We start from the raw sequence: 22,416 nt of genomic DNA, 5'->3' as shown, positions 1-22,416 counted from the left end.
AGAGAGAGAGGAGAGAGAGAGGAGAGAGAGAGAGAGAGGAGAGAGAGAGGGGAGAGAGAGAGAGGGGAGAGAGAGAGGAGAGAGAGAGGAGAGAGAGGAGAGAGAGAAGAGAGAGGAGAGAGAGAGGAGAGAGAGAGAGAGGAGAGAGAGAGGAGAGAGAGAGGAGAGAGAGAGAGAGAGGAGAGAGAGAGAGAGAGAGAGAGATAGAAGAGAAAATAAGAGACAGATAAGAGAAAGACAAGAGGGAAAGGGCCGGTCCATGGGGACCGATCGGCACCCTGACTGTATCTGTCTGTCTGCGCTGTCCTGATGGATACAGGCACCAGGTAAAATGGGGAAGACCTGGCCCCCAATGTGCATTGGCGCAAGAGCTGATGATACCATGAGTGAATGCAGTCTGGATTCAGACCGGGAAGAGGAACTACGACGCAATATTCATTGTGAGACAAATAATATAAAAAGGCAGAAGAGCATGAGGTCCCATTACACTTTGACTTTGTCGACTTCCAAGCGGCTTTTTGACTCATTGTGGAGGGAGATCCAGTGGAAAATGATGAAGAAAATTGGTGTTTGTCTGAAAATTGTTTCATCTTGTCTTACTCGTTCTCCTCCTTTTCCCTTTATAACTTTTCCCTGTTCACAGACAAACAAACAGACAGACAGACAGTGCTGAAAACGTAACTTCCGACTACCTTCGGTAGGTTCGTAACTACCTGAGACTGAGAGAAATCTGGGGTGTTTCTCTGCACAACGAAAGAGTTAGAGGGAGACACCGCATCCAAACTCCGGTGCTTCTTAACACCAAAGGGCAGGTCTTATCTGGGGCTTGTGAATGCACAGGGTAAATTTAAAATAAACAAGTGAATCCTCTTGGATTGCGCTGAGGTTCGGGCATGGAATTTCGAGCCTCGATCATGGTTCGAGCCTCGATCTTGTATACAAAAATAATAATAATAATAATAAGAACCTTGGGCCGAATCTCGCGCTTCACCAGTGCGCGTGCGCGAATTTACGTCACGTCGGCAGCGAGAAGGGGTTCCCCAACACGAACCAATCAGGAACTGCCACGTCACACTTATATGATCTCAGAATTCCTGTGACAGAAATTCGCGTTACACTGGCTGGAAGTCATTCGCTAGAGGCGCTTCCTCAGCGCTAATAATAATATTTACAATATAATCATGGTGGCAATGGGCACACCAATGGCAATTACACCATGACAATTACATATGGGCAGGATACAGCCCGAAGTACGCCGTGGGGTTCCTCACCCCTTCTAGTAAAAAATCAAGGTGGGGAACCCGAACAAAGGAAGGGTGGAAATCACTCCATTTATGACGACCAATCGTCTGATGCCCCACGTGGAGATCGGATTCTGAGGTTTGGGACATGGAATGTAGGGACAATGACAGGGAGATCAGGAGAAGTGGTGGAAGTATTGGTCAGAAGAAGAGTGGACATATGTTGTGTGCAGGAGACGAGATAGAAGGGAAGTGGTGTGAGAATGGTGAAGGGTAGGCACGGACAGAAATACAAGTTTGTATGGCAAGGGTGTCCGGAAGGCGTGCATGGTGTTGGTGTCCTGTTTTCTGAGGAGCTGGTAGACAGTGTGGTGAGTGAGACTAGAGTGAGTGAAAGGTTGGTGATGGTGAAAATGATGATTGGAAAGCTCTTGGTAAAGGTCATCTCGGGATATTCTCCGCAGGTCGGTCGGAGCGATGAAGAGAAGGACAAGTTCTGGCGTGCGATGGAGAAGCTGATGGAAAACGTGAAAGATGAGGAAGTTGTTGTGGTAGGAGACCTAAATGGACATGTGGAAAGGAGTATAGACGGTTTTGAGGGAGTTCATGGGGGTTACGGATATGGTGTGAGGAATGGAGAAGGTGAAAGGATTTTGGAGTTTGCTGATAGAGCTGGTTTGTTGATTCGTAATACTCAGTTCCAGAAAGCGGACAATAAGTTTGTTACATACACGTCAGGTGGATCAACGACAACCATTACATATGGGCAGGACACAGCCCTGATGGGCAGGACTACCTGATGGTGCGTCGGCGAGATAAGGGGAACCTCCGGGACACAAAGGTGATCCCAGCGGAGGAGGCTGTTTCACAGCACCACTTGGTTGTCTGCGACATAAGGGTGAAAGGTGCGAGGAGAGCTCGGCGGGTGAAGTTAGGAGTGGAGGAATGGTTGATCAGAGTAGTGATGGCAATGTACGAGAGAGCGTGCACAGTTGTAAGGACGAAGGACGGGAACAGTGCTGAGTTTGAGGTGAAGGTGGGAGTGCATCAGGGGTCAGTACTAAGTCCACTACTATTGTAGCTGTGATGGAGGTGCTGGCTTGGAACATAAAGGAGGGTTTACCGTGGGAGTTGTTGTATGCAGATGCTCTGGTGTGGATTGCGGAGAGTATGGATAAACTGAAGGAGAAGATGAAAGTGACTATAAAAAGGTCTGAAGGTGACTATCGGAAAGACGAAGGTGATGGCAAGTGGTAAAGCATGGGGTGGGGTGGAAAGAACTGGGAAGTGGCTGTGTGCTGTGTGCAGGTAGGGTGTCGGAGTGAACTCCATTCAATGTGCAATGTGTGCTGAGTGGGTTCTGTAATGGTATTACATTAGTTGCGTGGAACCGGAAGTGCTTGCTCGTGTTTTGGAGTATGAAGGTGGAGTTCCGGGTAGGGGGCAGGCGGTGTGTGTACGGGGTCGTTGCATATCAACATGATTCCGGGTGCTGCAATAAATGATTGTTCTCTTTGACATCGCCTCATGATCTATTCTACATCAGAACTTTACAAGTTCATCGAAAATGTAGTGGTCTGAGAGGGTCATTAACCAGTGGGGCAGCTACATTCAAGTGTAAGGTGTGCACCGAGGAAGCTGCAGATGGAGGAAATGTTGAGTTGAATCTTGGAGACGGAATTAAGCTGGAAGGTGTGAAAACATTTTGCTACCTAGCCACCTAGGAGACATGCTGAATGGAAAAGGTGGATCAGACTCGGCGACGGTTGCTCGAGAGAGATGTCCATGGAAGAGGTTTCGGGAACTGTGCTGACGATGAGGGGAGTGTCGTTTAAGCTGAAGAGAAATTATGAGGGGAAGAGAGAAAGAGTATGTGTAATTATGACTCATTTGTTTTAATGCTGAAAATTATTTTTAAAAGTACTGCATTTGAATTACAGATTCCACTCAGGCAACGGCAGGTTAAAAGTGCCAGACGAGAAGCGTCATTGAAACCGCACAAACAGCGCATGCGCAAAAGGCCTCGTTAGCATTCTTACGTCATTTCAAAAGTGCCGTATGCCAAGTACAGTCCAGCGGTTTTAATGAGGAGCAGATGCTTTGAGCACGACCACCCAGTCGGTGAACAAAGCCAGCAAATGTACACGCCCACCGACGAAATGACGTCACGACGTCACAACGCGAAATTCTCATGGAGTATGTCACCGAGAGAGTATTAATGAACGGAATGGTTTCGCTACGACTTCTTCTTCGCGGTCAGGAAAAAGCTTCCGTTTATAATCGCGCGTAAGGATGACGTCACGGTACGTTTCGCAACAGTTCTCGCGAGATCTTAGAGAGCTGCGGCCCATACAGGGGCGCGGGGTTTGCGTTTTCTTAATCCTATAATAACGCCAATCGATTATAATCTTTTCACAATACTCTTCTTCATTTGATTTCCTTCATCGTCGGTTTCCGGTACATTTCTGGATCTCCGGTCTCACCCCTGTCGGCAGGTGAGCGCCGTTTGTCGGAGTAGAGGAGCCTTGTTGCTGTACATGAACGGGGTCTTGGGTGGTGGTTGATACACTCACTAGCAGGTACGCTATCAGATGCAGCGCTTGGAATGTGAAATACATGTGAGCGATTCATTTGGGGTTTTGAGGGAGTTATTGCAGTTGAGACTGTTGTGTTGAGGATGTCCGCATTGTCCTGGCTTGCTCGACGCGTTCAAACCCTGGGCCCAGTACAGGGGCGAGTCCCACATCAATGTGAGGATGTCCGTCCGGGAGCCGGAGCGTCCGTCATCCTTTCCTGCTTCCCGTTCGCTGTTTACCTGCGATCGACACCTCCACTGCCCCCACGATACCGGTGTTCACTTGTTTCTTGGTCATTTTACTTGTTAATCGATTTTTCCTCGGATAGACGTTAAGCTGGCCGTCCAATCTGCTGGCATTAGTTGGTGGACCTAAAAGATCCCACGGTACATCTGTGACTTCAAACAAGTTACAAATTCCTGCCCTAACCTTGGTCGAACGTCAGCCCTGGCCAGCCGGTTCGTGAAAGACGAGGCCAGGCTTCCCCTGGCCAACTCCACAAGAACGTGGGAATACTTGTAACTGTTAAAGAATGAGAAGAAGAAGATTTGTTTTGAAAACCTACATTTAAGTTTATATGGGATTATTATTATTATTATTATTATTATTATTATTACCTCCACCACCGAAGGTGCATGAATGGAGGTTATGTTTTCACCCTTTGTTTGTCTGTCTGTGAACAGGATATTTCAAAAAGTTATTGATGGATTCGGATGAAACTTGGTGGGCAGGTTGGGTATGTGACAAGGAAGACTTAATTTAATGTTGATGAAGAGATTCAAATCTAGTTGCGGATCAGATAATTTTTTAAGTGATTCTTCACCATTGAGGGATAGGGCCAAAACGATACGTAGCACGATATCTCAAAAAGTTATGGACGAGTTATGACCAAACTTGGTGGATGAGTTGGTTTGGTGACGAGAACAATCCGGTTAGATTTTGGTTCAGGTCCGAATCTAGATCTGGCCTATCGGTGGATACAAAATGTAAACTCCAGTCTGGCAGAGGTATGTGCTCCACAGAGTGCGTTGTTGTTGTTGTTGTTCTTGGTGTTGTTGTTGTTATTAGACCTGGCTGTTTACTGGACCCTGAGTTCAAGGTAATTCTCAAAGTATTAACGGTGCAGTTTGGAGAATTGGAGTTTTAATTTTATTTTTATTAAACAAAAGCGTGCTGAGCACTCTTACATGAGTCACATGATCTGTTTGCATCCATTTATCAATTACGTCATGGGATACCTTTAACTGATACAGCATATAATTGTAAACAGGCCTGGCAGGATACTCTGTACCCACTCTGAGCTGTCTAGCCTGGGTTAGAATCCCGACCCAACTATAAACTACCGTCCTGGTGTTTTGAATCCTGGGCGAGTAGACATGGACGTTCAGCCGGAGGACCCATCTGCCTGGATTGTGGCTGTTGGAGAACGTTAAAGACCCTATGGCGTGTTTGACGAAGAGTTGGCGAGTTATCGCCGGCACCCTTGTGAACAAATTGCAAACTCCTGTCAATCAAAGATCGGTAATGTTCCGACTTGGGTGAGCTGTTCCGACTTGGGTGAGCTGTTCCGACTTGGGTGAGCTGTTCCGACTTGGGTGAGCTGTTCCGACTTGGGTGAGCTGTTCCGACTTGGGTGAGCTGTTCCGACTTGGGTGAGGTGTTCCGACTTGGGTGAGGTGTTCCGACTTGGGTGAGGTGTTCCGACTTGGGTGAGGTGTTCCGACTTGGGTGAGGTGTTCCGACTTGGGTGAGGTGTTCCGACTTGGGTGAGGTGTTCCGACTTGGGTGAGGTGTTCCGACTTGGGTGAGGTGTTCCGACTTGGGTGAGGTGTTCCGACTTGGGTGAGGTGTTCCGACTTGGGTGAGGTGTTCCGACTTGGGTGAGGTGTTCCGACTTGGGTGAGGTGTTCCGACTTGGGTGAGATGTTCCGACTTGGGTGAGATGTTCCGACTTGGGTGAGATGTTCCGACTTGGGTGAGATGTTCCGACTTGGGTGAGATGTTCCGACTTGGGTGAGATGTTCCGACTTGGGTGAGATGTTACGACTTGGGTGAGATGTTCCGACTTGGGTGAGATGTTCCGACTTGGGTGAGATGTTCCGACTTGGGTGAGATGTTCCGACTTGGGTGAGATGTTCCGACTTGGGTGAGATGTTCCGACTTGGGTGAGATGTTCCGACTTGGGTGAGATGTTCCGACTTGGGTGAGATGTTCCGACTTGGGTGAGATGTTCCGACTTGGGTGAGATGTTCCGACTTGGGTGAGATGTTCCGACTTGGGTGAGATGTTCCGACTTGGGTGAGATGTTCCGACTTGGGTGAGATGTTCCGACTTGGGTGAGATGTTCCGACTTGGGTGAGATGTTCCGACTTGGGTGAGATGTTCCGACTTGGGTGAGATGTTCCGACTTGGGTGAGATGTTCCGACTTGGGTGAGCTGTTCCGACTTGGGTGAGATGTTCCGACTTGGGTGAGATGTTCCGACTTGGGTGAGATGTTCCGACTTGGGTGAGATGTTCCGACTTGGGTGAGATGTTCCGACTTGGGTGAGATGTTCCGACTTGGGTGAGATGTTCCGACTTGGGTGAGATGTTCCGACTTGGGTGAGAGCTGTTACCGCTGGCCGACCCCTCAAAAATGTGACAATAAATTGGGCCATTGTAAAAGAAGAACAAGAAGCCGATATCATAAATGCACAAAATGGAATAAACATTCCATTTTCACCTTTAAATCAACTTGTTTCTCATATTGTTCAAGCTAATTCAGAGACATTTCACAGGTGTCGAGTTGAAACTTGGGTCGTTGTTTGAAACCTTGATTATAAAAGGAAGTATCTTTGTTTTTCGTCATTGTGCTGACAAACCCCCAGTTCCTCATTATAATTTTGTATTTAAAGCGTTTCTTCTCCCAACTCAATTGTACATACAGTACCAGGTAACTCTAGATTCCAAAAGGCCCAAGGGAACTCCAGCTCATGCTGGATTGAATACTTGCTCGGGGGTGATCCGGGCCTTGCACTAAATTTATCATGTGCTGGTATCGGTTGCCATGCTACCAGATTGGACACATTTTGTCTCGTTCCTCATAATAGACATTTGTTTATAAAGTAACGCCATGGTGACGTCTCCAGTTGCACGGTCCTTGTGCATCTGTTGTGAAATGTGAATATAATTTTGTTTTCGTCACAAATCGACAATTTCTCAAAACAAATTGTCCTCTGATGCAAGTTGGCATTCACCATGGCCAATAAGGTATTTTGATTTCGGATTTCATTGCTTTGAGATGTATGTACGCACCTTTTGTGTTGTTTCTAAAGACTGCTATCGCAGAAAGTCATGCGATTGCAATGTGACCCATGTGATTCAGCATTTGTACTGCTCTGTCTATGAGACACAATTGGATACCCTTCACACAAAGCAAATATATGGTTGCCTAGTGGCAGGTCGCGTGTGTGTGTGTGTGTGTGTGTGTGTGTGTGTGTGTGTGTGTGTGTGTGTGTGTGTGTGTGTGTGTGTGTGTGTGTGTGTGTGTGTGTGTGTGTGTGTGTGTGTGTGTGTGTGTGTGTGTGTGTCTGTGTGTGTGTGTGTGTGTTGTTACGGACCGCGGACAAGATGTTGTTTGGCCGAGCGGATGGCACCGCGGCCCTCCTAACAGTTACCCCGACTAACCCGATTCCTGAACGTTGGCCGAATCGCGCCACAGATATTCAATGGGGAAAAGACTAAAGCGAACGAATGTAAAGAGGAACAAGAAGAAGATGTACAGAAGAGTAACAGGATTTATTATCTACACACACTAAGCAAAAGGGGCAGTCAAGGTTATATACAGGGAAAATGGAAAAAGCAGGTGACAGTGCAAATATTAACTTATACAAGCTTACGTATACCCAGGGACAAGACAAAAGACAGACTATGAACACACTTACACGGGGGATGATGATAGGAATGGCAGGAGGTGGATGGCTGGAGGGGGAGGAAGGGTCAGGTCCCTGCAAACGGCAGGGCTGGAGGTGACAGCTCCGACTCCTCGCGTTCTTGGCGGGAAAACCTCGGTGGCGTCGACGCAACTCTTGGTGTCCCTTTTTGTGCTCCTCCTCAACTCAACCCTCACAAGGCTTGCTGTCTTTCTTGGCTTCACTCTGCCTCACTCCGCCTCACTTCTCTTTACTTCTCCCACTCTCTTTTGTAACCAACTCTCTTTCCGCCACCAACCACCAACCAACGTTCTGACGCGCCTTTCTTTGCACGTCTCTCGCTTGGTCCAACCACGTCTCTTTGCACGTCTCTCTTTGGTCCATGCACGTCTCTCTTTGGTCCAACCACGTCTCTTTGCACGCGCGCTTTTATAGCGCCTCAGGCGATCAAGCCGCCGGCCTTCAGGACACGCCCCCCGGTGAGCTCGCTTCAGCCCTGATTGGTGGGCACAGGCCCTCTGACTCCACCCTTGATGACGATGGGCGGGCACGCCCTTCTTCCCCGACCTTACCTCGTGGCTAATGGTGGTTTTGGGGCGAAATCAACAATCCACAGCTGTAGCAAACCTGACAAACTGCCCAGTGCAGGTGGCAATTGAGGCTTGGCAATGACGCAGTTGGAAATGGAGGTTTTGGGAATGGGAATGAAGGGATCTATCTTATTTCACTTGGTGCAATGGAGTATTTCAATTAATGGAAGACAAAGCCTTAACCTAATACACAGAATAAGGAAATAAACTACTGAACAGGGATATTATGGTGTCCTTCATGTATGCTTTATGGAACTAACTATGGGAACGCCCTTTGATCTTTATACAACACTGGAGCAAGGAGGGCGATATTTTAACAACAATTTACTATACAATAAAAACACAATAAAAAAAACACAATCCTCATATCCACAACTATATATATATTGTTTATAGCCACTCCCAGAATGGGTGGAGCTATGGGTGGAGCTACTCTGCAAACCGAGTAAGCCACACCCCGGACAGACACCCAACAGATACAGACAGACAGACAGAATCATCTACGGCTATTATAATATAGATATATATATATATATATATATATATATATATATGTGTATATATGTGTATATATATATTGTTACGGATCTCGGGGGTCGGCGCTCCCCTTATCAAGGGGGGGTTAATCCCCTTGTCTTTTTAGCTGGCCGTCCCGAGTCCTGGAAGTTCTAACGTCCTTCCCGGCGCGGCGTTAGGTAGGGTTTGCTAGGCCTCGGGGTTCGCTGCTACCTAAGTACCAACGCCGGCCGGAAACGAGGGAATAACTCCCGCTCGAACCACGGATGTGATGGACAATGCCGAGCGGATAGCAATCCGCGATCCGAGCTATTAACAAATGACTAGACCCGATTCTAAGCGGTTTCCAATCGTGCCACGTTTACCCAATGGAAGAAAGGACGGATGTGATCGGATGGAGAGGAAACCAGAAGTTAGGAAGAACAAAGATGGGTTTATTAACAAATATACAAGAGAAGAGGAAACTAAAGGATGTACAGGAAAGGAAGAGGAAGAAGCTGCACACAGGGCAGTCTTATGCAGTCTTATGCAGTCTTAACTTAGGACCCCAGATAAAGATACACACACACGTGGATTGTAGCTGGTGGATGGTCAGGTAGAGGGTCCGGTGATGAGGTACAGGCTCCAGTCCAGCGGCGAAACCCGGCAGGCAGCTCCGCGTATCTTGGAACGCGACCGGACCTTATATATAGCGGGGGGGAAGCTGGTGTCCTTTGTACGTGATATTTGCACGTTCGTGCTACACGCCCCCTCTTACAAGTTCTCTTATCAGCGCCAGCGAGTGAGTCCTCTCCCAAATGTGCGCTCCGTATCAGTCTTTTGAAGCAACCAGCGCTCCCGACAAGTAGTCCTTTTACAATGCAATCAGCGCGCCCTCCCGACAAAAGTCCTTTTACAATGCAATCGGCGCGCTCTCCCGCCAAAAGTCCGTTTACAATTCAATCAGCGCGCTCCCGACAAGTAGTCCCTCAACAGGCTTTGCGCTCGCCTTTTTATAACTTCGCACGATTACTCCGCGAGCCAAAACAAAAAGCCACGCCTGCCAGCGATGTTACCTCAGCCCTGGTTGGCTGGTGAGGGCTTACCGGCCACGCCCTTGACGGCTGGTTGACATGCCACACCTTCTTGGCGCTCCGCCTCCTTTTTCCGGGCCTTACCGCGTGTCTTATGGCGGCGTTGAGCGAGCGCTAACAAAGGCGCGTAACAGAATTGGGAGGGGTCATGAGGCACCGACTGAAGGGGCGCGTAATGGCGTCACTTGGAGAGAGAGGTCGCAAAATGGACGGAATGAAATGGGCCTACTCTTATTTGATCGACGCAACGCAGATTCAACTATTGGAAACACGGCCTTATCTAAAACACATACTAATGAAATAAGTCCTATGGTGGCCTACGTGTTGCTTGTGGCCTAACTAGGGGTGATACCTTTAACCTTTTAATAATGGGATATTTACAAGAGTTTATATACAAGTGTGGGTTCTAAAACCGCAACAATATATATATATATATATGTATATAATAGCTTGGCTCGGCTCGCTGCGCTCGCCTCACCACACTTCGTTACTGAGGAACGGGCTTATTTTAGCTGAGGATAATGAATGTACCTGAGTTGCTGTGTTATGATTTACACCAATCATAATACAAACAATTATTTTGCACAAATTTATTTGTAGTGTTTGTGATATTACATTTTAAAAAGCAATTTAGGTTGAAGATTTAGGGTTGAAAAAATATATATAAAATTCAAAAAAGAACCCCTCAGCACATACATACGGGAGGGGTAGGTGCAGACTGGAAGTTTGGGACGATTACACCTCACCACCACGTAATTCAAAACACCTGACCACCACGTAATTCAAAACATCTCACCACCACATAATTCAAAACACCTCACCACCACATAATTCAAAACACCTCACCACCACATTCAAAACACCTCACCACCACGTAATTTAAAACGCCTCACGCCCACGTAATTTAAAACACCTCACCACCAAGTAATTTAAAACACCTCACTACCGCATAATTTAAAACACCTCACCACCAAGTAATTTAAAACACCTCACCACCAAGTAATTTAAAACACCTCACTACCGCATAATTCAAAACACATCTCCACCACATAATTCAAAGACACCTCACCACCACGTGATATAAAAACACCTCACCACCACGTAATTCAAAACACCTCACCCCACCTAATTTAAAACGCCTCACCACCAAGTAGTTTAATACACCTCACCCCCACGTAATTTAAAACACCTCACCCCCACCAAATTTAAAACACCATCACCACGTAATCCAAAACACCTCATCACCACGTAATCCAAAACACCTCACCACCACGTAATCCAAAACACCTCACCACCACGTAATCCAAAACACCTCACCACCACATAATTCAAAACACCTCACCACCACGTGATTTAAAAGCACCTCACCACCACATAATTCAAAATACCTCACCACCACGTCATTCAAAACCACCACCACGTTATTAAAAACACTTCACAACCAAGGAAACAAAAGTTTCAGGGAGTAGTTCAGTGACAACAGACACTGCACAGATATGTAGATATTTAGATAAATGACTATGATTCACACCAATCAACTGTATGGTTGCTGCAACTGTATACAGCAACTGTAAGGTTGCTGTTTTGTCATGGTTTACACCAATCGTAATTCAAACTCATAATGCATAAATGTATTTGTAATATACGTGATATTACATTTGATAAACAATTGAAGCTGAAAACCTAAGTTGAATTGTTTTTTTTCCTGGAAAAAATTCCCCCCCAAAAAAAAGAAAAATTGGAAAATTTTCGAAAAAATACCCTTAGGACATACCGATGGCAGAGATAGGTGCATACCAGAAGTTTGGTACGATTTCATAATAGTTTGAGGGAGTAGTTCAGTGACAAGACAACACAAGACAACACAGACACTGCACAGATATATATATATATATATATATATATATATATATATATATATATACACACACATCAGTCAATATGCGACCCCCATATCATCAGTGGAGAACCGAACCGCCAGCAAGGTGTCCCATACAGCAGCTACTGCACCTTGCTGGGAGCGATAAGCGCTGCCTGCCACACGGTAACGTTATCTCTGGTATCCACTCATCATATGGAGTCGACCTGGTTGCGGTTGGGAGTTACTAATAATGGTATCTGTAATCTGGTTCTCCAACCTAATGAGCGGACAGCATGACGTCATCGCCATGCATGTCCGCATTGCCTGCAAAGCTCCAGAGGAACCATCTAGCAGTGCGTCATTACAGATTATAAATTCAGATACTGTCACAAGTGCATGCAAAACTCAGTTACCAACCTGGTTTCGCCCTTGTTGGGGCTTCATCAGGGCAACGCAGTGAGGCTTTCCATACACTTGTAACTCTGTGAACCTTTAGGTTTTTATACCAGTCAATATGCGACCCCCATATCATCAGTGGAGAACCACCAGCAAGGTGTCCCATACAGCCGCCGTAGTGACAGTATCTGAATTTATAATCCGTAATGACGCACTGCTAGATGGTTCCTCTGGAGCTTTGCCGGCAATGCGGACATGCATGGCGATGACGTCATGCTGTCCGCTCATTAGGTTGGAGAACCAGATTACAGATACCATTATTAGTAACTCCCAACCGCAACCAGGTCGACTCCATATGATGATTGGATACCAGAGATAACGTTACCGTGTGGCAGGCGGTGCTTATCGCTCCCAGCAAGGTGCAGTAGCTGCTGTATGGGACACCTTGCTGGCGGTTCTCCACTGATGATATGGGGGTCGCATATTGACTGATATAAAAACCGAAAGGTTCACAGAGTTACAAGTGTATGGAAAGCCTCACTGCGTTGCCCTGATGAAGCCCCAACAAGGGCGAAACCAGGTCGGTAACTGTGAGTTTTGCATGCACTTGTGACAGTATCTGAATTTATAATCCGTAATGACGCACTGCTAGATGGTTCCTCTGGAGCTTTGCAGGCAATGCGGACATGCATGGCGATGACGTCATGCTGGCCGCTCATTAGGTTGGAGAACCAGATTACAGATACCATTATATATATATATATATGTATATATATATATATTACGGTTTTCGCGCGACCCTCCTGCCCCTACCAAGGGGAGATTAAGCCCCTTGTTCTTTTTTGGGTCGGTGCAACCGAGAGACTTGAATCGCCACTCCCGGGCAAACGCAGGGTAGGGTTCCGGGACGATGTTCGCACGTACCTAAGTACCTGCGCCGCCGCGGAAGCAGGGAATCAAGCCTCACACGAGCCACGCGTAATTTGAGTACACCGAGCGGATTGCGTACCACGTGGTCCGTGCAGTTACCTTTGGTATTGGAACCCGATTAGAGCGGTTTTATTCGTACCACGCTTAGTCAATAGATGGAAGGGACGAGACGGTCGAATAAAAGGAAGAACACAGGTTTAATAATTATTCACACTATTATGTGCAAGGCGAAGACACAGAGCAGTCTTTTACAGTCTTAATTTATCCCCAGACACGGGCCCGAGCACACTCACAGGGGGAAATTGAGGGAAGGATGATGTTCACTCGCCGAACGTGCCGACTTGGTCATCCAGGAACGGCTTCGCCCGGCGTGGCTCTCCCCGGTCACAGCACCGTCCCTCGATGAAGGCAAGCAGGTGGCGGGAGGAATCCTTGCAGCGCGTCTCTCGAACAAAGGGCAGAGCAGGCAGGCTGTTTCTCACAGCGCGATTAATTACCGGCGCGCTCTCACTCGCGTAACTCGATAGAGGCTCTGCCTCAAGCTCAACCGAGCGTTTAAGTTGTAAGAGCGCCTTATAACTTGGTTCATGCGCGTCTTCTCTCTAAACTCATTCAACAAGCGCCTCTCCCTTCTCACAACTCAGAACTCTCGAACTTGTTCACAACCCAGCGCATGCCATTCTCATAACTTGTTCAACGCGCGCCTCTCCCCTCATAACTCAGGTTGGGGGCTTCGCGCAACGGGTTATATTGTCAACCCCCTTAGCTCGCTCGAATGTTCTAACCACGCCTTTTGACGCAGTGCTAAGCCACTCCCTTCGAGCCCTGATTGGCGGCGCGCTCTTACCGTCGGCTTCTCCTCCGCCTTCCTTCGGTCTTGCCTCGACTTGTCAGGCCTGCCTCATGTTAATTTGTGCCCAAAACCACAGTATCGAGGCGGCATAAGGCAATGGAAGGGACCTAACTCTCATTATTCCACTCAACGCTAAACTAACACAGGAAAAGGACTATGCTTACACATACGAAGAAATAGCTGAACTATCGCGAGGCTACGTGTTGTAGTGTGACTAAACCAAGAGGGGGAAAATTAACCTTTAATTTTATTGTACAAACTCAAAACTGCAACACGACCCCGCTCCCTCGTCAGACTTGTCCCCGAGTCGAACCCAACAAAAATGGAACGACCGGTTTTGAGAATGATATGCAAAATTAATTTTACTTTTACATGTGACATACAGGTGTGGGTCTCCCTAACATTTACTTTAACCCGTGTATGCGACAGTTTTAAAACACTAAATATGTCCCCCCCTATTGCGTTGAGTAGCTATCTAACAGAATCACGCCCACAACTAACCGAATCCAGAATTTGTCAAACTAAACACATAGCCTGTGGGCAGCATCTTATATTTACAAGCACAAAAAAAACTTAATTTATTTACAATTCTATGACCCCAGGACCTGTCCTTTTTGGAAGAGAAGGTTGGAGGGGAGAGAAAGCACAGCAAACACACAAAACACACTAAAGAATTCATAACACTTGCTGCTTGCTTCTTGCTTCTTGCTTCTTCTGTGTGCCTATCAAACCGGCTAGCCCCCGGACCAGCATACAGGCCATTCCTGATCTTCAGGGCTATCTACCTTACAAAACTCTCATCCCTAGCACACCATAATAAAAATGCACAAAAAGGCGTTTATTGTATTTCTTTGCCAAGCAGGGCCAACCTCATATGGTCCGACTGCGTGACATTAATGCCACTCAAAACAAGTGGTCCGAAGATGCAAGGTGATGCTGCAGAGGTGCTGCACAGCAGAGGTGTAAGGCCACAAGACTTGTGGTCCAGAAGTGTAATAAGGTGCAGCAAAGTGTGTGTGGCAGCAAAGTGCTGCACAGGTGCAACAAAGTTATAACAAGGATATGGCAGCAAAGTGCGGTGCAGTTCAGCTGCACAGATGTAACAAAGTGTAGCAGGGATGCTGCACAGGTCAATGGTGCTGCACAGTTCCACCTCCAAAATGGTCCTGGGGTGGGGGGAGAGACAAAGCACGACCAGCAAAGCGGAAAGGGCACAACGGCCCGCAGCAAACACGGTAATGCAGCGCAAGGGGCGTGGAAGAGCGAGCAGAGCAGGCTCGTCCCTAGCCGTCCGTACCCCCCATCTTCGGCTTACACTACCCGAGCCCTTCCTTGTATTTACAAATTTGTCTCTACGTCTTGTCTCCAATATCCCCCCTCTATTTCAAATTCGTCTCCCAGTCCCTCCCAGGAAGGAAGGAATGGAACAAACACAATGTCTCATCACGTCACGATGCGTCTCACTTACTCAAACAGTTCACAGAGCCCTGGTGTGGAGCGTCGTCCTCCTTGGTGACTGGCTGTGGATGATGCGAAGGGATTTCTCATCTCCTAACTACACTACTGACATTTACTTTTAACCTACCCGGGGTCGTGCCCTGCCAATCGGCCTCTTTAAACTATGTGGTTCTAAAAACCCGAATTCCCATTGTCCACCTTGTGGTGCCCTCGAAATTTGCTTCTCACTCCCACAAATTTTCACTCTGTGCCCTTGCACAATTTCGGGGCTGGGTCGTGTGGCTCTACCAGCAGGTCGACCTACCTGCGCACCTCCGCCACTGAAGTCGCCACCCGAGCTTACCTGCTCCTGCGACTACCTCAACTGGGGAAGGCCCCGACTGGCTCTTTACCCCCCTGATGCCCACCTTTGCATTGTGCAACCCGGGTCCTCTCCTGGGATCCTCGGGCCCCACTCAACAACTCACAACTACCCTAACTGGCTCCCAGAGCCTACCTGCGGCCTCACCTGGCCGACAAACTACCAGTGGCGGAGTGCCCCAATAACCGCACGCACCAATTAAGCCACACGCCCAGCCATTCACTGACTCGTGCACCCAACAAAAACACTGCTTTCTACTACCTGCACCACAGGTGTCAATATCCATACAAATTTTGCCTGTGCCCTCTACCTGGCTTTACACTACCCACCCCGGGCTTTCGCGAATGGGTTCCACTCTTCCCCCATTCAATCCTTCGCACCATGCATTCCATACCAAATATTCTCACACACCATTTATTTTGCACACCACTTTTGTCTCGCACACCTTTTGCGCTCACACACCTTTTTCCATACACCTCAACACAATTCCTTTTATTTTCTCACCCACACAATTCCATTTGCCTCAACACACAATTCCTCACCAAACACACAGCATCATCTAGCTGAATAATTTCCCCTAAAACTCGTGCTTCCCCGTCGGCCCGTTACACTAAGCACTCCCTTGTCATTATCAACCAGCTAAGCTACCTATGTCCCCACTATAGGTACAATGTCACTACTTAATTCTCATGTCTTCTACAGTCTGCTAAATCCCTAACATTATCCGAACCCTCCCTCGGCTAGCTTCGGTGCCCCATGGAGGTAACCATTGCTGGCACCCCCATGTGCCTATCACCGCCATCCCCCTAAACAAATGCTAATGGGCCCTATGTGAGGAATGGTCAAACTACCATTCCTCCATGTAGGGTACCATTCCCCAACACTACTCCCCTCAGTCCTCTGAACTATGAGCCCCCACAATTAGAGGTACTGGGTCCAGGCCAAGGCGATCCATGAGGGTGCCTGTTCGCCTGTGTAGGGTCTCACTCGGTCGGTATGGACGATCCGAGGGAGGGCTCGTGGTCCCATCTTGATCTTAATGACCACGTCAAAAATTTGCGCCAGGACAACCCCCGGGCCCTGCCAAGGCGAGGTGGGTTTGGGGCACCTGCCTTCCGCCTCCGGGGATTGAAGAACCAAATCATCCCCGGAGAATACTGACCCCTGGCTCCGGTGGTTGTACCTGCGCTTCATCTTGGCACCCGCCAGCTGAAGCTGGCGGCGTACGAAGGCATGGACCCTCTCCATGCCTTCCTCCAGGTGATGTGCATAGCCCTCCCCCGGCGGTCTATCGGGGGTTTCTAGCACGGGACCGCATAGCAGATCGGCAGGAGCCCGCAACTTCCGCCCGTACATAAGCAGCACTGGACTACATGCGATGGCCCCGTGCTGGCTGGTTCGGTAGGCCATTAACAAACACGCGAGATGTTCGTCCCAGTCGTCCTGACGGGTGGTGGTAAATAGTGCCAATTGTTGAACCAGGGTTCGGTTGAACCTTTCCACCATCCCGTCAGATTGAGGTCTCAAGTCCTTGTCTTTCCACCATCCCTTGTCTCAAGTCCTTGTCTTTCTAATTGACAGGAGCTTGCACACATCTTTTAACAATTGGCTTTCAAAATTTCATCCCTGGTCGTTGTGCAGCTCCTCCGGAATCCCATGCCGACATACAAATCCTTCCACGAAGGCCTGTGCGACGACCCCGGCTTCTTAGTTGGGGAGGGCATAGGCCTCCGGCCACTTGGTGAAATAGTCCATAACTACGAGGATGTATTTATTACCTTGGCGGGTGCGGGGTAGCGGTCCTAGAATATCCATCTCGCCACCCGCTCAAGGGGGGCCCCCACCTGGTGTAATTGAAGGGGGGCCCTCATCCCTCCGTGCTGGTCCCTTTTTGGCAGAACAGGCGTCGCATCTCCGACACCAGTCCTGTATGTCGCGCCCCATATTCACCCAATATAACTTCCGGCGGACGCGAGATGTTGTCTTTGTCCTGCCCAAATGGCCGCCGGAGCGGGTACCATGCAGCTGTTGTAATATGACGTTCTTAAATTTGTCAGGGACTATCACCAGCCAGGAAGTTCTCTCAGAGGGAACCTCCACCCACTTGCGATACAAGATGTTACTTTTCATTTCTAGGGTCTGCCACTGAGCCCAATACGCCTTTGTTTGCGCCCCGAGGGGGGTGACCTCTTCCCCCTTAGGTCTTTGCCCCAATTTGACCCATTTGTACACCGGTCCCAGGACGGGATCCTCCTGCTGGGCCGTGCTCCATGCCAAAGTTCCAAATTCTTCATCTGGGGTTAGTGGCAAAATTGGCCTTTTCACCCGTGTTGGACGGACGACGAGGATCGGGGCGGAATCGCCCAATTGCTCCCTCTCCTCGTGTCTCGCACAAAATTTGCAGTTTTCCCCCAGACAAGGACGCTGAGAGAGTGCGTCCGCATTACCATGGGCCTTCCCGGCCCTATGGGTCACATTAAAATCGTACTGCTGCAACTTTTCCAACCACCTTGCAATTTGGCCCTCCGGTTCCTTGAACCAAAGGAGCCATTGCAAGGAGGAATGGTCAGTTCAAACCAAAAATTTCCGCCCGTACAGGTACGGGTGGAAATGGTTCATGGCAGCCAGCATAGCCAATAATTCCTTGCGGGTGACGCAATAATTTTGTTCGGGCCTACTTAAGGCCCGACTATAATAAGCAATCACTCTCTCCACGCCCTCCTGTGTCTGGGACAAAACTGCGCCCAATCCTTCCTGCCTTGCATCCGTGTCCAGGGTAAAGGTCCCGTCACTAGTGGGGTAAGCTGGAATGGGTGCGGATGTCAAACACCCCTTCAATTTTAGGAAGGCCTCTTGGCACTCCCTTGTCCAATTAAATCGCGTCCCCTTCTCCGTAAGCCGGTGGAGGGGACGGGCCAACTCCGCAAATTTCGCCACAAAACGCCGGTAGTAGGAGCAGAGTCCCAAAAATCCCCGCACCTCCTTGACGTTACGCGGTGCGGGCCACTCCTCTACTGCTGTAATTTTGCCTGGGTCTGTTTTTACCCCCTCTTGACCAATGACGTGACCTAGATAGGCCACTTCCTTAGCAAACAAAGTGCACTTACTCGGGCTCAACTTCAACCCTGCCCGTCTGAGGCACCCAAACACCTGGTCCAAATTAGCTATGGCTTGGGGAAATGTTTTAGCATGCACCAGGACGTCATCCAGGTACACCAGGCATGATTGCCATGGCATGCCGCCCAGCACATGCTCCATCAATCGTTCAAAGGTGGCGGGGGCGTTACACAAACCAAATGGCATCACAGTGAACTGATACAGCCCCTTACCTGTGGAAAATGCCGTTTTCTCCTTCCCTGCCCCATCCATCTCCACCTGCCAATACCCACTCTTGAGGTCCAAGGTTGAGAACCAATTTGAGCCCGCAACGGCATCGGGGGTATCGTCAATTCTTGGCAGGGGATACGAGTCTTTGAGTGTCACGTTGTTTAGTTGGCGAAAGTACACACAAAACCGGGTGGTTCCATCTTTCTTTTAACCAACACAACTGGTGACATCCAAGGACTTCCCGATGGCTCGATGACGCCTGCATCGAGCATCTTTTCTACCTGCTCGTCAGCTTCCTCCCTCTTGCTCCAAGGGAGCCGTCGGGCGGGCTGACGAATAGGCCGGGCCTCACCGGTGTGGATCTGATGTTTCACCAGGCCCGTACAGCCAATATCCTCGGAGGACAAGGAGAAGATGTCCAAATGGGTCTCAATTAATTTGTGTAAGGCCTCCCGCTTGGTCTCCTCCAACTCTACACTACTCCGGTTTACCATCTCGCAAATGGGATCGGGCCAATTCCTACTACTTATTGAAGGCTCCCTCTGGGGCCGGCTCAGCTGGACGTTCTCGCCCCTCACTAACGCGACTTCTCTAACTGGGGTGCAGCCAGCTACCTTCGTGCCCCTCACTATAGTGCGTGGTTCCGTGCTAATGTTAATTACCCGGACGGCTACCACCGGCCCATCCGTTTTTACAAGGGTGCGGCCCACGATTAAGCCAGGTATGTATCGCGCCGCCACCGGTTCGACCAGGCCGCAGGACTCCTGCCATGTCGGGCGAGCTAACCATCGGACCGGCACTATGGCCTTGGCCCCCGGAGGGATGATCACGGCCTCAGGAGCCTACAGCTCCACCCTCTCGGCCGTGCTCACCCCCTCCAATGATAGCTCTTCCACTCCCACTTGCAGGATCCCCCGGCACAAGTAGATTTTACACCCGCTGGCAGTCAACAAATCCAACCCTATTAAGCATGGGTCGCACACCTCCGCCACCCAAACCTCTATCTCTCTCTTTACTGATCCCAACTTGAGGGTCACAAAACCACACCCTATGATTGGGGCCGTTACCCCGGTAGCCAGCTGCAAACTATGCTTTTCCAGACGCTGGATGTTATCCCAGCCATCTGCACTCGAATTAAGGATCACAGGGCTGATGATCGTGGCGCTGGCTCCTGTGTCCACAGCGGCGTCTACCCCCACGCCGGCAATTTTGCATCGAATTGTGAGGCTACCTGTTCCAATTTGGCCACAATGAATGACCTGTCACGTCAATGAGGGCTCTCCTCCATCCCCTATTGCCGAACACCGCCCTGCATGCTCGGCACCTTCTAGTTTCCCGGGCTCTGGCGGAGGGGGGGGGGGGGGGCGGTGTTTGAGGTCGGCTAGGCCGATCTATACGGGGCGGAGTTGAGGGCATCGGCTGTCGGGGAGCATCCCGGCGCGGAGCTCGACACCCCCACGCACGGTGACCCAGCCGAGCACAATTATAACACCTTACCTGGTAAGGTGCTTGCCCCCGATATTCCAAATTCCCCCCCCCCCCCCCTAAATGTCTGAATTGGTGTACTATGCCGTGGCCCACCGGGTGCCACCGCCGGGGCCGCCTGCCATGGTCCAGATCCCGCCAGGCGCCGGTACACCAGCCTCCGGACCATGCTCTCCAGGTCAGGGCCCCCTTCGGGGGCGGGCCCCCTAGGGGGGCCGCCACCCGTCACGGGCCCTACCTGACGCACCGCCACTGTGTGGCGCTCGCCTCCCCAGGCCAGGGGCCTCGCTGCCTCCCAACGGGCTGCAGCGTCGGCCGCCTGGCTCATGGTCTGCGGGCACCACATGGCGAGCTGTTGTCGGAGCTCCAGATCCGGAAGAGCCTGGATAAAGTGATCCAGCGCCAGGCTTTCCTGGGAACTCGCTGCCATGTCTGCGTGTGTGATTCCCACTGCGTGGCGAATGTCATGGGCAAGTTCCCCGATGATCTCCTGGGGCTTGCGTTTTCGCTGAGCAAGCTGAGCTTTAACAAGCTCGCTTTGCTGTTCAATACCAAAACGATTAATTAAGGCCGCGCGGAGGGCTGGCAGGGTGAGAGCACCCGGTGGTAAAGCTGTCAGCACCTCCGCCGCCGCGCCGCGCATTGCCCCCATAAGGTGTACTCCACCTTCGTCTGGATTCCAACCGTTGCCTCTTCATACGTATTCAAACTGCGCCAGATACGCCCTCAGATCACTCTTGCCGTCATACGGCGCGAGTGGGACCTTGTGGGCTCCCGAAGGCCGGACCCCATGCGTCGCTCCTTGCGGGGTCAGCGCGGGGCCGAACCGTTCGGGCCCCCACAGTACACTATTCCCGGGGGGCTCTCGTGCGTCCCCTGTCCCTCTGAACACTACCCCTGTCGGTGTCGATGCCTGGGTCACCCCTCCGCAACCCGCTGCCCACTCCATACCCGCACAGCCTTGCTCACCAATACCCCTCGCATTCCCCATAATCGGACCTCCTTGCACACATCCTATTTCCACACACTCTGCACCTGTCGCACACCTCACCGGCCTTTCACGAATGCCCGGGTCTAGACCAACACACAAGCTCACTGAATCTCCCCTCACACCATATACATTCCCGAGCATATCGCCACTCACCTCGGCACCTCTTCTCCTCCGCTCCTCCTCCGCCACCTGCAAACTCTTTATTTGGTCAGTAAGCACATCATCACACTGTGAGCACAAACCTTGCTCCAATTCCATCACCTCCTCCTTTATCTCCTTTTTAGTCTCCCTCCGTCTCTTCTTAATTTCACTTACCCCCTCTTCCACTTCCTCTAATTTTTGTCTCACCTCCTTTATTTCCCGGTGCGCCCCTTCAATTTCTCCCTCTAGCGCCACCTTGGTCATTTCTATGTGCGTCCTGACTTCCCGTTCTTTTGTCTCCATTGCCTCAGTCACCTCTTCTAACCTCTTCGTCAACCCCTCGTGTACCATCTGACATTCCTTCTTTGTCGCTATCAGTTGTTTTTTTAAATCTCTTTTTGTGTCGCTTTCAACTCTCCTATCACCGCTGTGTTCTTTTCCACCTGCTCCCCTAACTCCTTTTGTCCCACCGTCAGCTGCTCTACTCCCCGCGTCAGGTCTTCTATTCCCCCCTGTAACCTAGCCGTACTGTTCCTCACCACTTTCTCCATGCGCTCCTCACCCCGCTTTACCTCCTCGCGTACCCCCGCAACCTCTTCGCCCACTCCGCGCCTTATATCCTCCCCCATCTCTCCCATCTCTTTGGTAGATGCCGCCCTCATCTGCTCCAAATCATTCCTTTGGGCATCCAATTTAGTTTCCAAC

At 49.8% G+C, this 22,416-nt stretch overlaps 1 protein-coding gene across 1 annotated transcript in view; it reads left to right on the top strand.

The window, feature by feature from the left end:
- The first annotated feature begins 3,567 nt into the window (after positions 1-3,567).
- LOC144889309 (uncharacterized) overlaps positions 3,568-22,416 on the top strand; it is a 35,794-nt gene continuing 16,945 nt past the window's right edge. The window contains exon 1 of the mRNA XM_078769431.1: positions 3,568-3,820. The gene's annotated coding sequence lies outside the window, so the exon portion shown is untranslated. The remainder of the gene's footprint in view (positions 3,821-22,416) is intronic.

This window comes from Myxine glutinosa, unplaced genomic scaffold (assembly GCF_964187855.1).
Source record: "Myxine glutinosa unplaced genomic scaffold, kmMyxGlut1.1 SCAFFOLD_2504, whole genome shotgun sequence".
Classification (NCBI taxonomy): domain Eukaryota; kingdom Metazoa; phylum Chordata; class Myxini; order Myxiniformes; family Myxinidae; genus Myxine; species Myxine glutinosa.
This window is presented reverse-complemented; position numbering and strand designations above follow the sequence as displayed.